This window comes from Oryctolagus cuniculus, chromosome 10 (genome assembly GCF_051225735.1).
Source record: "Oryctolagus cuniculus isolate XC-2025 breed Fujian yellow rabbit chromosome 10, ASM5122573v1, whole genome shotgun sequence".
In the NCBI taxonomy this organism is placed as follows: Eukaryota; Metazoa; Chordata; class Mammalia; order Lagomorpha; family Leporidae; genus Oryctolagus; species Oryctolagus cuniculus.
The window spans coordinates 48,576,132-48,588,423 of NC_142876.1; positions in this window are offsets into that span (position 1 = coordinate 48,576,132).

The following is a 12,292-nucleotide window of genomic DNA, read 5'->3' on the forward strand; positions in this document are numbered from 1 at the left end:
AGGAAATCCATACCAATGTTTCTGCAGTAGTTTATCAGAACTCAGAGTAAATAATGAGGTACTGATCAAAGTAGCCTTAGGTGTTATAAAATGAGGAAAAGTATAGAGGTTTTGGCTCAGAAGATTCACCTCTCTGAAATGATTCTTGCATGATCTGTCTTCCTCTATATGAAATAGGATCAATAGCTATTCTCCTATTACTTCTAAATTTCTGTAAGTATGCATTTCTAATAAATTTTATTTTTTTAAAATAGAAATTGGAAAACATTACAATAAAATGGGATAAGGTGTACAAAGCAGCCTAGGAAACTACCTATTGTATAAGGAACAATTAGCACTATTATTTATAATAAACTTTGTTGAAAGAAAGGATGGTATTAAATCATTCTTCTTAGTTAACAATCTAATAAATTAATTTTATTATATTTTGTGAAATTAACTACAAAAACCAATGTAAAATTAAGTTAAATATGTCTTTATACTTGTTTTTTTGTAAACAATACACTAAAATGTTGCAGAAAGCTTTAGTAGTCAGAGATGGAAGAGGAGTTCAGAAAGACACCAACATTTATACCTGTGAAGCTCTGGCATAATTGGGTGGTAAAAAATGTTTTTCAGAAGTACAGATTTTGATTACATAAAAGTGTTTTATTTTCACAGTAGCCAAATAAATAGACACAAAGTGCTTTTATAACCTGAAGGCAAAGTCATTCCAGCTAGTATGTAGGTCATCCCTCTGGTTCTGCTTTTTTTTTTTTCAAACAAATACATCTTTTCACTCATCATCATTGACCATTAAAGTCCACTGCCGTTCTTCAAATGTTTTTTCTAAAATTGTTTTCCATCAGAGAAATCTTGAAAATCTTACAATGTGAAGGTTAGACCACACTTCTGGTGAATAAAGAAAGTGCTAATGCAAGTGTGAGGGGCTCAACAGTGGGTAGGGTGGCGTAGAGGTGACACAGTGCCACACTGTTCTCAGCACAGGCAGAACAGGCAGCCCTGCAAGCAAATCTGGTTTGATTCTGTCTTCCTCGTTTATTTGGAGTGATTTGTTTTTAATTTTTGGAACCAGTAATTAAGAAAATAAAGGTAGAATGGCCTCTTTATGCAGTGGTTTGTACAGAATAAGAATATGAATAATTTCTGTAACCAAGTATTATTTGTTGTTATATTTCAGTATTGAAAATTGCATATGTTTAAGCCTTTAAAGGAACTTAACTTTTATTGAGTATTCCACCAGGCCCAGGAAAGACAATTTTCTCACAGGACAAGAAGAATGAAAGATGATACTGGCATGTGGTTCAGAGGGGAAATGAGTGGAAGGTAGTGCATCCATTTCTACCTCTGTAGCCTAGCAACATAGGGCACAGGCAAGAGGAGATGTGGAGATGCTGAAGTATGGTTTGAAGGTTACACTGAGGCTATTTATATTTCTTAAAATCAAGGACAGGAGTTTGTTGCATTGCATTCTTACTTTTGTTTCAGGGAATAGAATATTCTTATCTCTTTGTATGCTACATACACCACGCTTTTCTGTACAAGGCAGGTGTTCCTTAGATATTAACTGATAAGAAGAGTTTGTAGGAGTGTGTAGGTATGTGGCCCAAACTTTGTTTTACACCTGGAGAAGTTAACTAGAGTCCTCCTTCTGAATGCTGACATTATATATTTTCTTCAAATCATTCTTTAAACTGATTGTTGTGATTGGGACTATGGGAAATACATGATTAAAATACACATATCTACCTAGAAAATTCCATATTATTATTCATAAAATCACCTTTGTGTACGTGAATCAATGTTGTTTTTTGATTTTTTGTGATCCCACATCATTTATTTGTTAATCTTAAATTTTATTTTTGATCAGACTCAGATTTAAAGTGAAGTTCTCAAGAAAGGGCAGCCTGCAACTCTTGAGATCCATCTCGGTCATTTTTCTTTCAACTCCTTCATTCTCTTGGCCAATTATTGAAAATATTCTGCAGCCAATTCTTTACACTTCTTAGTATATTTCTTCAGAGCAGTATGCTAGCAATTGTGTTACAACATGTGGAATAAACTAGGTGTCTTACTTTCTATGTTTAAGGACTTTCCTACAGGATCTTCCTTAGAGAGACTCACCAGTTTGCTGACTCTTGTAGGCCGCAGGCAGTGAGTTACTGTAGTATGAGTGATCCTATAAATACTGTTTTTCCCTCTTTAACAATACCCACATCGAGAATGCTCAAACTGGCATCCTCAGTGCAGCTTCTAATATTTATCCTTTGTTTTTCCAGCTCTTTTATAACAGAAATGCCTCTTAACTCAGCATGAGGCAGACATATTCAGGGATCAAGACACCTTGCTGCATGTAGCAAGTTGTCATTCTCAGCAGTGATTTGGACAACATTACCCTTCCATTATTCAACCAGAGCATCAGCCATAAGTTCTGTGGCCATATACATGCAATAAAAAATATGAAGTTTAAATTAATCATCCATTTCACTGCAGCCAGTGGCTGGGAAGGAGATCTCAGCTTCGTCTTGAAGAAGCTCATAGCCTCTAAGGTGCAATGAAAAAGCTGGCCCATTGTTATAACTCTTATTCTAAGAAGAAATATTTCTTTCTAAAGCATTTGATTCTGCCTGTGGTTGAATGAGGGCTTGCTGCAAAAGAGCTAATGTATAATATATACTAGTTTTCTATGTATTGCACCCCTTGGAGACAAATCAAAACTGAAAGATAACTCGAGATTTATTCTGTAAAAATAATTTCTCCCTAATCTTAAAAAATATCATCAAACTAAGCATCCAAAGACTTTTCAATAATCAAATAGTGTCAGCTTTTTCATTTTAGAAAGGTAAAATGAAACATTTTAATCAACATATTGATGTAAATATAATACATTGCTTTTGAGCCTTTGTGCCTGATTTCAAGAACATCAATTCACTGGGATGCACAAGGTTCTAGTACAAGATGAATGAACCATTTGGACTTGAATTTGATCTGGGTGGCATCTATTCACCAGAAGTTATTTCCATCCTAAGAGGCTACATTCAACTTTACCTGTTTCTGTGGAGAAAGAAAAAATAAATAGACCTAGCAATGTAATTCTTTATTCTATTGATCAGACTTTGGCCATTAAAAATTTCTACCCTTTAACCTTTTCCTTTATAGCAATCATTCAGTGACTCTGATGTTCATGACATGAATTTGTACACCAGAAGACACAAGAAGCAATATATTTTACTATTGACAATGGAAAAAATTGACATGTTTTAAACCCACTATAAATTACTATTTAAAAACACAAGGCATGATTGATCACCAGATGGAGCCATAAAAATGAAAACAGAGAGACAAAGATGGAATACAAATATTTAATCATAAATGAGAAAACAATGAAAATCTGAGGATAACTATATTCTGCTTCCAGATAATAACCTTTCATCTTATAATGAGTCATTTATGGAGTTTAAAAGAGGAACATAAATCTAGCCACATCATAAATTCAAATTTTGCCTGGGACATAATAGCTTATGACCAAAAGCATATTGTTTAGCCATTCTAATTTGCATAGGTCTGAACTAATAAAATTTACACATCTTAAAAGTCAAGAAACATTCTTTTACTAAGAAAGCAGGTCTTTTCTTCTGTAAGTTAAAGAAAACTGATAGTATTTATAAAACATGTTGAAATCTTTCTAACAAAAGGTTTAGCCATATATAATACTTATTCTTTCAGGTCTAATGTGTCCTGAAATGATAATTGAATGGTAGTTTGTTAACAAATATTTAGCAGATGATGTTGTATTATTTCCTTATACAATTGAAGTGTTTTAAAATCACTTGCAAGGATGGGCATTTGGTCTAGCATCTAAGACACTCATTGAGATGCCCACGTTTCACTCTGGAGTGCCTGAGTTCTATTCCTGTGTCTTATTTCTGCTTCCAGCTTCTTAATAATGCAGATCTTGTGATCCAACAGGTGATGGGCCTCTGCTGTTGACTCTGCTGATCCCAACAGAGACCTGGATGGAGTTCCTTGCTCCCAGTTTCAGCTGGGCCTACCTCTGGCCATTGCAAGCATTTGGGAAGTGAATTAGAGAATGGGAGTGCGCGCTCTCTCTCTCTCTCTCCACCTCTCAAATAAACAAAAAATAAATAAAATCACTCTCACATGAATACATTACATTAGACCATAAAATAAATAATTGCATCAAATACTGTCTAGTGTTTAATATTAAGACTTGAAAATCATTACACAGTGATAAATGAGTAAGAATAGCAATTGGATTTTCCCTATGTAAATTCTAAGTAAAAATAACTAAATTATGAGAAGCTGTGTTGTAAATATTCTAGTACTTAGAACTAGTGTTGAAATATGGTATTTATTAAAGAAAGCATGTTGCATTTCTGAAACTAAGCATCTGTGTCATCAATCGGCTCACCCTGACTTCTACTTACATCCATGGCAGTCAGTAGAATGTTGGTCTATTCTAATATCCACCCACCATCCAATTTCTATTTCCTCAAAGGTCTAGTTTCTAAAAGTTAATGATTTTCCATCAGTCTGATAACAATAATTCATATCCACTGCGAGGTATGGTAGCCTATGAATATCTAACATTATAATACTGAATATAATTTTGAATTCGTTTCTATAATGCTTGACTGCAGATTGGGTCTACGATTTTGTTCTAATTCTTCAAATATTCAGTTGTATATATTTAATCTGAACACTTTGGTATGTTGGCAGTAAACAGGTAAGACATGCAGTGACTTCTACTAAGACAAATAATGTGAGATTCACACGATCTTAGCTTGCTAAATTAATATTTAAGAAATATATATGTCTTGAGTTTCAAGGATAAAACTTAACATTTGTCTTCTTGCTTTTCTATCTTCCTATGGCCAGTCAAAATGTTGATCAGGCAAACACGTTAATGAGGCATCAACTGAAAGAAGGAAAACAAGAGAGCTTCCTTCATTTTCTCCATATTACTCAAAGAGCAAGACTAACCCAGTTAAAATAATTCAGTCTTCATCAATGTGTGTCATTCTAGTACAAAGATCTTCTAGGTCAGTGTAAAACATCTGATTGTAGCTATGCGTGCTATTTTTCATTCTTTTAGTTTTGAATTTTCTCATTGTCCAGTTTTGACCAAATTAGCTACCTGTGCATGAAATTTACAAAACATGTCAAGTTCATGAATAACTTGAAAGCACCAATTCAATCTGTTGTATACATTTTCTTATCAGAAACTTTTTTTTTTGCCTTTGTTTAGGTCAATTCAGCATATTGCCCCCTCATACAAAATTTACAACTTTTTTATTCATTTTATTTTATCATAGTCTAATTAATGATCTCACATTAGTCTGCCAGTATCCCACTGTTTCTGGAACATGCAAATTGTAGCTTAGAATCTTGGAATTTAGACTATTCAATAAGACCTGTGGTGATTCAATCAAGAATGCAGTTCATTCACAGAGAATGTTTAGTAGATTATATGGTAATCCATAGCAATCTTCCCTTAGGGTTCTTTTCTGCCACTTCAGGGTGATATCAGTATAAGTAACATTTTCCTGGAGGATACTATTTGCCCTATTAAAGTTCAGGTTCTTAGATTCCAAATACTCCATGATTTCTTGCCAGGCCTAATAGTTTTCAGAGTAAAAATAGAAAATCATGAGCTGTGTCAAATCAAGCAATTGAGACCTGGATGATATAGCTCAACAAGAAGTCCAGAAACTTCCTTATTTCTTAATAGTCTTCTGAAATAGCTATCATATCTTGGGAAAATATGTGGTAGCTGAATTACTGAAAAGATATGATTGGGAAAAAATAATGTTGATAAATATAAGTATAATATTAACTAGTAACAAACTGAGTAAGTTTACTTGTCTCATTTCCTGGATAGTTATTTAACCTAAATGATTGCACCCATAAGAAAAATTTTCCCTCAGATAGAAGCATAGTTTAATTATAAAAGGTTTAACAATACTTCATAAAATTATGATGATTATATGGAATAATACCTGCCAAGTGTCCAAAAATGAGGCATGGTATAATTGGAAGTGTTTAGTAAATATTTATTTTCATTATTGTTAATATTTTGTTTAGGTGAATTGTTCATAATGCCACTAAGGGTAAAAACAAATATATCTTTTTTGATTTGCATTAATAACTCAATAGTTAAAGTGAACTTCGAAGAAAATAAAAATGAAAGAGAAATGACAAATCCTTGCTGATTCTAGGTATACTACCAACATTAGATGTTGCTATGTTTATGTTAGGAGATTGGCCAAGATGAGGGAAGTTGTAGATTTGGCCTCAAATACAGAAATTTCATGCAGCATCCTGAGTACCTATAACCCTGAATTATGACCCTCTTGTGGGTCTGCTTCTCCTGTATTCCATCATACTATGAATAGTCCAATCTTTCCATGTAAAGTATTCAGGTCTGAGTAATATAGTTTTGACAGCAGTTCTTTGCATCAGTTTGATTATCTGATGTCATCTTAGAGAAAGTGCTGATGAACAAAAAACGGTTGGTGTCTTACTCTTAAAACAGGACATATTTGCATTTTAATCATGTTCTGTTGTTGGATTGAATCACTCAGATGACTCAAGTCACTCAAATAAATGACTCAAGATTTAAGGATCCTGGCTTCTCTGACTCATTTTTTTTTTTTTTCCAAAGGAACACTCATTTGTCTGATGAGTAAAATTGTGTTCCTGGATGGCTCTTATTATTCTGGGCTGCTTACTCACACATTTACCTCTGCATGGTAAGACTGTCTTATGGGGCATTCACCAGACCACAGGGGTCACCCTGGCAGTTCTGCAGGCAGAAGTATCTTTGGGAACGTGGGATAGGGAGGGAAGAGGAGCACGGTTCTACAATATGACTAAGCTGTATTTCCCATCCCTTGTTTTAGAAATTTTAAAAAACTGTTCCTTTGAACCCTAACACCAGTGCTTATGTCATAATTACTTCTAGACTTGGAAGAAAAAAGGCAAGATGACCACCCAAATGATTGGCATAAAGTGCTTAAATTCCACAGTAAACAACCTTTTCCTTTAAGTTCATGAGAGAGCATTTCTTGTCTTTCCAGGCATATCATCATCTAGGAAAAGACAAACTGAAAAAAAGGAAACTTAGATGTGCTTAAGACTGTATAATGACAGAACAGTCATCAACATCTCTGATAGCAAATGTATGTTAGAAATTGAGTATCCTCTATCTATCCAACAACACCTGCTGAGTTTCTGACTCCCAGGATGTAAAGCAAACACAGATCATAGATTCTTTTATCAGTGGCTTACAACTCTAGTTTTGAAAACAAAACTGCTGCTTCTCACTTTTTCTTCTTTTCGCCATTACTTACTCGGTGGGTCCTAAAGAGGAACTGAAGGAATCTATGTGGGAGGTAAGTATTTACACAGTTGAAGTTTCTTGATTTATATCTTAACAACACTAACTTTTGATTCTTTCAAATGTCACTGCTTTTTTCTTTAAAAATATTTATTTATTTTCATGTACTTGAAAAGCACGAGAGAGAAAGAGAGAGAGAGAGAGAGAGAGAGAGAGAGAGAGAGAGAGAGAAACAGAGAGAGGGAAATTCCATCCCTTGTTTTACTCACAAATGCCTGCAATAACCACAGTTGGGCCAGGTGGAAGCCAAGAGACTGCAACTCCACACAGGTCTCCCACATGGGCGGTGGGGGCCCTAGTACATAAGCCATCACTGCTGCCTTCCAGGATATATTAGTAGAAAGCTGGATTGGAAGTGCAGCCAGGATTCAAACCAGCACTCCAATATGGAATGTGAGTATCCCAAATGTTGGATTAACAATGCCCACCCTGATGCTGCTTCTGAATGAAGATCAAGTAACTGAAAATAATGCCATATTAAATTGCTGTTAATTAATGAAATCAATGGTCACATTTTATTTTGAATAAAAAAGCCTCGCACATATTTAATCCTGAGAAATGTGTTCAAGAATGGGGAAATCCCTTTCTTTCTGTAGCAGAGAGCATTTTGTTTTATTCACAATGAATAGCATTTTTCCTGCCTTATAGCTACACATGCTGGGCCTAACATTACATGCATGTGTTTGGAGAGAGAGTAAAAAATCTTTGTTAAGTTACAGGATATTAGATTTTTATTTATTATTGTTATGATACTTCCTAAAATTACAAATAGTTATCAACATAAATGAATTTTGAAAGAATATTGATTTTCTGGGCCATTCTCTATCTCCACTAATATTTTTCTTTCTTTTTAACGTTTGCAGTTATGGGGAAATTGTGACAATTTAATTTTATTTGGTAAGTTAATTGGTAAAAAATATTTGGCAAAGAGGAAAGTGTTATGATGCAATGTGTTAAACCACCACTTCGGACAGCTGCATTCATTTCAGAGTCCTGGTTCAAGTCCCAATTCCTCCATTTCCAATCCAGCTTCAAGCTTATGTAATACATTGGCAACCCAACTACTTGGATACTTGCACCCATTTGGGAGAACTGGTTGGAGTGCCTGACTCATGGCTTCAGGCTTCAGCCTGGCCTAGACAGACTGTTGAAGCATTTGGGTAGTGAACCAGCTGATGGAAGATAGTTTCTCTCTCTTTCTCTCTCTCTCTTGCTGCCTTTTGAATAAATAAGCAAATAAACAAAATTTGGTAAATCTCTTTTCTGTCATATAAGAAAAATAGACATTAATTTATTTAAAATCATTTTCAAAAATTAAAATGTGTTTGAAAATTCCTCGTTTATTCAAGACAGTAACATAAGAGTATTGCTTTTATTTTTCTTATATAAACATTGCTTGAATATCTTTATACATACAACATTTCAAATTGATGAGTATATCTTTTGGATAATGTCCCAAAAGTATAATCACTGGGTTGAAGAATATATATATTTATCTTTTTAATATGTTGTTAAATATCACCCATAAAGATAGGATTTCTTCCACACTCATCGACACCACCACAACTCAGTAAATTAGTAAACTTGAATTTTTGCCAAATAGAAAGGAAATAACATCAGGATAGTTTTAGTTCATATTTTCTAATTATAAACAAAGTTGAATACTTTGCAAATGCTTAAAGGCCATTTCACTTTTTATGCTGTATACAGTCTGTTCATTGTTTTGCTTTGTTCTCTATTACCATGCCTTCCTTATCTATTCATCGGAACAAATATGAAGCCTTTATATATTAAGAATATTAGCCATCTGTCTTTCAGAAGAGTGGCGACTATTAATCTGGATTCTCATAATTTTGAATTTGCTTATGATTTTACTTGACTTTACAGATTTTTTTCATTTTTATGCAGTTATTTTTTAAGATTCCTTGCTTAGTGTATGCTACGTTGATCTTCTGTATATGAAGGTAATTGAAAATGAAACTCGATGAAGGGCGGGATAGGAGAGGGAGTGGGAGAGGGGAGGGCCGCGGGAGGGAGGGAGGTGGGGGGGAGCCACAATAATACAAAAGTTTCACTTTGGAAATTCACATTATTAAATAATAAAAAGAAAAAAAAAGATTTATTTTATTTATTTGAAAGACAGATTTAAGAGATTAAAAAATATTATGTCTCCTGGAATTTGAAATAATGTAATGGAGTTCTTTTCCAACCTAACACAATAAAATGACTCTAAATTGTCTTACATATATTTCTGCTTTCATTTTCTTTTCTTTCTTTTTTTTTCTTTTTTTCTTTTTCTTTTTTTTTTTTTTTTTTTTTTTACAGGCAGAGTGGACAGTGAGAGAGAGAGACAGAGAGAAAGGTCTTCCTTTGCCATTGGTTCACCCTCCATGGCCACCACGGCCAGCGTACTGTGGCCGGTGCACCGCGCTGGTCCAATGGCAGGAGCCAGTTACTTATCCTGGTCTCCCATGGGGTGCAGGGCCAAGGACTTGGGCCATCCTCCACTGCACTCCCTGGCCACAGCAGAGAGCTGGCCTGGAAGAGGGGCAACCGGGACAGAATCCGGCACCCCAACTGGGACTAGAACCCCGTGTGCTGGCGCCAAAAGGCGGAGGATTAGCCTAGTGAGCTGCGGCACCGGCTGCTTTCATTTTCTATATTTGAATCTTGCAGCTAGTTGGAACAGATCCTGGTGTGTGATGTGATGAAGGAATTCTGTAAAATATTTTTTATCAGTTAATTATTTAATTGTTGCACATCATTTATTATTGACTAATTAATATATTCAAAAAGAATTTTATCCTGTGTTTTAATTTTTTCTTTTTTGGACTTTTTTCACATAATAATACACTATTTTAATCACTAATATATTTTAACATCTTTAAGGACTAGTTTTTCTTCTGGGCTCTACTTTTTAAGTTTTCTTGCTGTTTTTTCTTATTTATTTTTCCTAAGACTTTGGACTGACTCAAATTGTCTGGTTCACCATCTCTCTCAAAAAAAGATTTACCTGTATGTGATTCATATTTAATATATATGTAAATGATCACAACATTCAAGAGGATTTGGTTTCTATCTTAAAATCTGTTTATACTTCTACTTTCTGTAAATCATTTGCATCTGGCTTTTGAATTTAAGGCTAGCAGTTTGTGTGTAGCATTTCCTGAATTAGATCATAATTAAAGATTATGATTAAAGAAGGGTCTGCTGATACTAACTGATAGAATTAAAAAGGAGAGAACAATCCAACATGAGAAGTGGGATACACAGCCGACTCATGGAATGGCAGAAGTCCTAAACAGCACTCTGGCCTCAGAATCAACCCTTGAGGCATTCAGATCTGGCTAAAAAGCCCATGAGACTATTTCATGCATGGAAAGCCAAGACACTCTTGCAAAAAAAAAAAAAAAAATGACCTAAATGGAAGATCTCTGTGAGTGAGATCCCAGCAGAAAGAACGGGCTATCAAAGGAGGTACCTTTCTCTGAAGGGAGGAGAGAACTTCCACTTTGACTATGGCCTTGTCTAAATAAGATCAGAGTTGGCGAACGCAAGAGGCTTCCATAGCCTTGGCAGCTCATTATACTGACATCATAAATAAGAGTGTCAGTTGTTAAATCAACAATGGGAGTTACTGCACTTACTCCTCATGTAGAATCTCTGTCCTTAATGTGTTGTACTATGTGAATTAATGGTATAACTAGTACTCAGTACTTTACACTTTGTGTGTCTGGGTGGGTGCAAACTGTTGAAATCTTTACTTAGTATATACTAAGTTGATCTACTGTATATAAAGATAATTGCAAATGAATCTTTTATTTATTTATTTATTTTTTTACAGGCAGAGTGGACAGTGAGAGAGACAGACAGAGAGAAAGGTCTTCCTTTTGCCGTTGGTTCACCCTCCAATGGCGCACCACGCCTATCCGAAGGCAGGAGCCAGGAGCTAGGTGCTTATCCTGGTCTCCCATGGGGTGCAGGGCCCAAGGACTTGGGCAACCTCCACTGCCTTCCCAGGCCACAGCAGAGAGCTGGCCTGGAAGAGGGGCAACCGGGACAGAATCCGGTATGCCGGAGCCACTAGGCGGAGGATTAGCCTATTGAGCCGCGGAGCCGGCCGGCAAATGAATCTTGATGTAGAATGGGATGGGAAAGAGAGTAGGAGGGAGTGGGGGGAAAAATCTCTATAATCTAAAAGTTGTACTTTGGAAATTTATTGTTTTAAATAAAAGTTAAAAAAAAGGACATAATTTTCAAATGTTGTTTTTTATATTCCTTACTCACAATAATCAGTGAGTGTTGTGTATTTCTACTGGCTTTTCAATAGTTTCCCAGGATTCCTCATCTCCTCTAAGTCTTTACCCTCAGTAATTAGACACAATCAGCTCAATCTCTCCTATCCTAAATAATGAATTAAATATTTGATGCTGATCCAATGAGCAGACAGCTCTTTCCTTCTAGCAACAAGACATTATTCATAATCCTGCCTTTTTTCATATTTCCAGTTTTTAATTACTGACAGAAATTTCTCTCTGTTGCCACGGATATATAGGTTCTTAGAATCAACTTGCAACAAGAAACAGATTTGTTCAGGGGCAGCAGCTAAGTCTGCGGTTTCGAGTTATGCTGGACAGTAGATGGGCCAGATGACAAAAAAGCTTCTTGTGTGTTCTACAAATGCAGGCACAGATTCTCACTGTCAGGTGATACTCAGGATAAAAATATCTCTTTTAAGAGGTATTGAAAATCTAAATTAAGTACATCTGGCAATCTTCCTTTATTTACTCTTTGTTAAGCATCATAAAATAGTCTTTCAAGGCAGGGAGGGAATGATTTACATTTGCAAAGCCCAGGTTGATTTATTCCTAA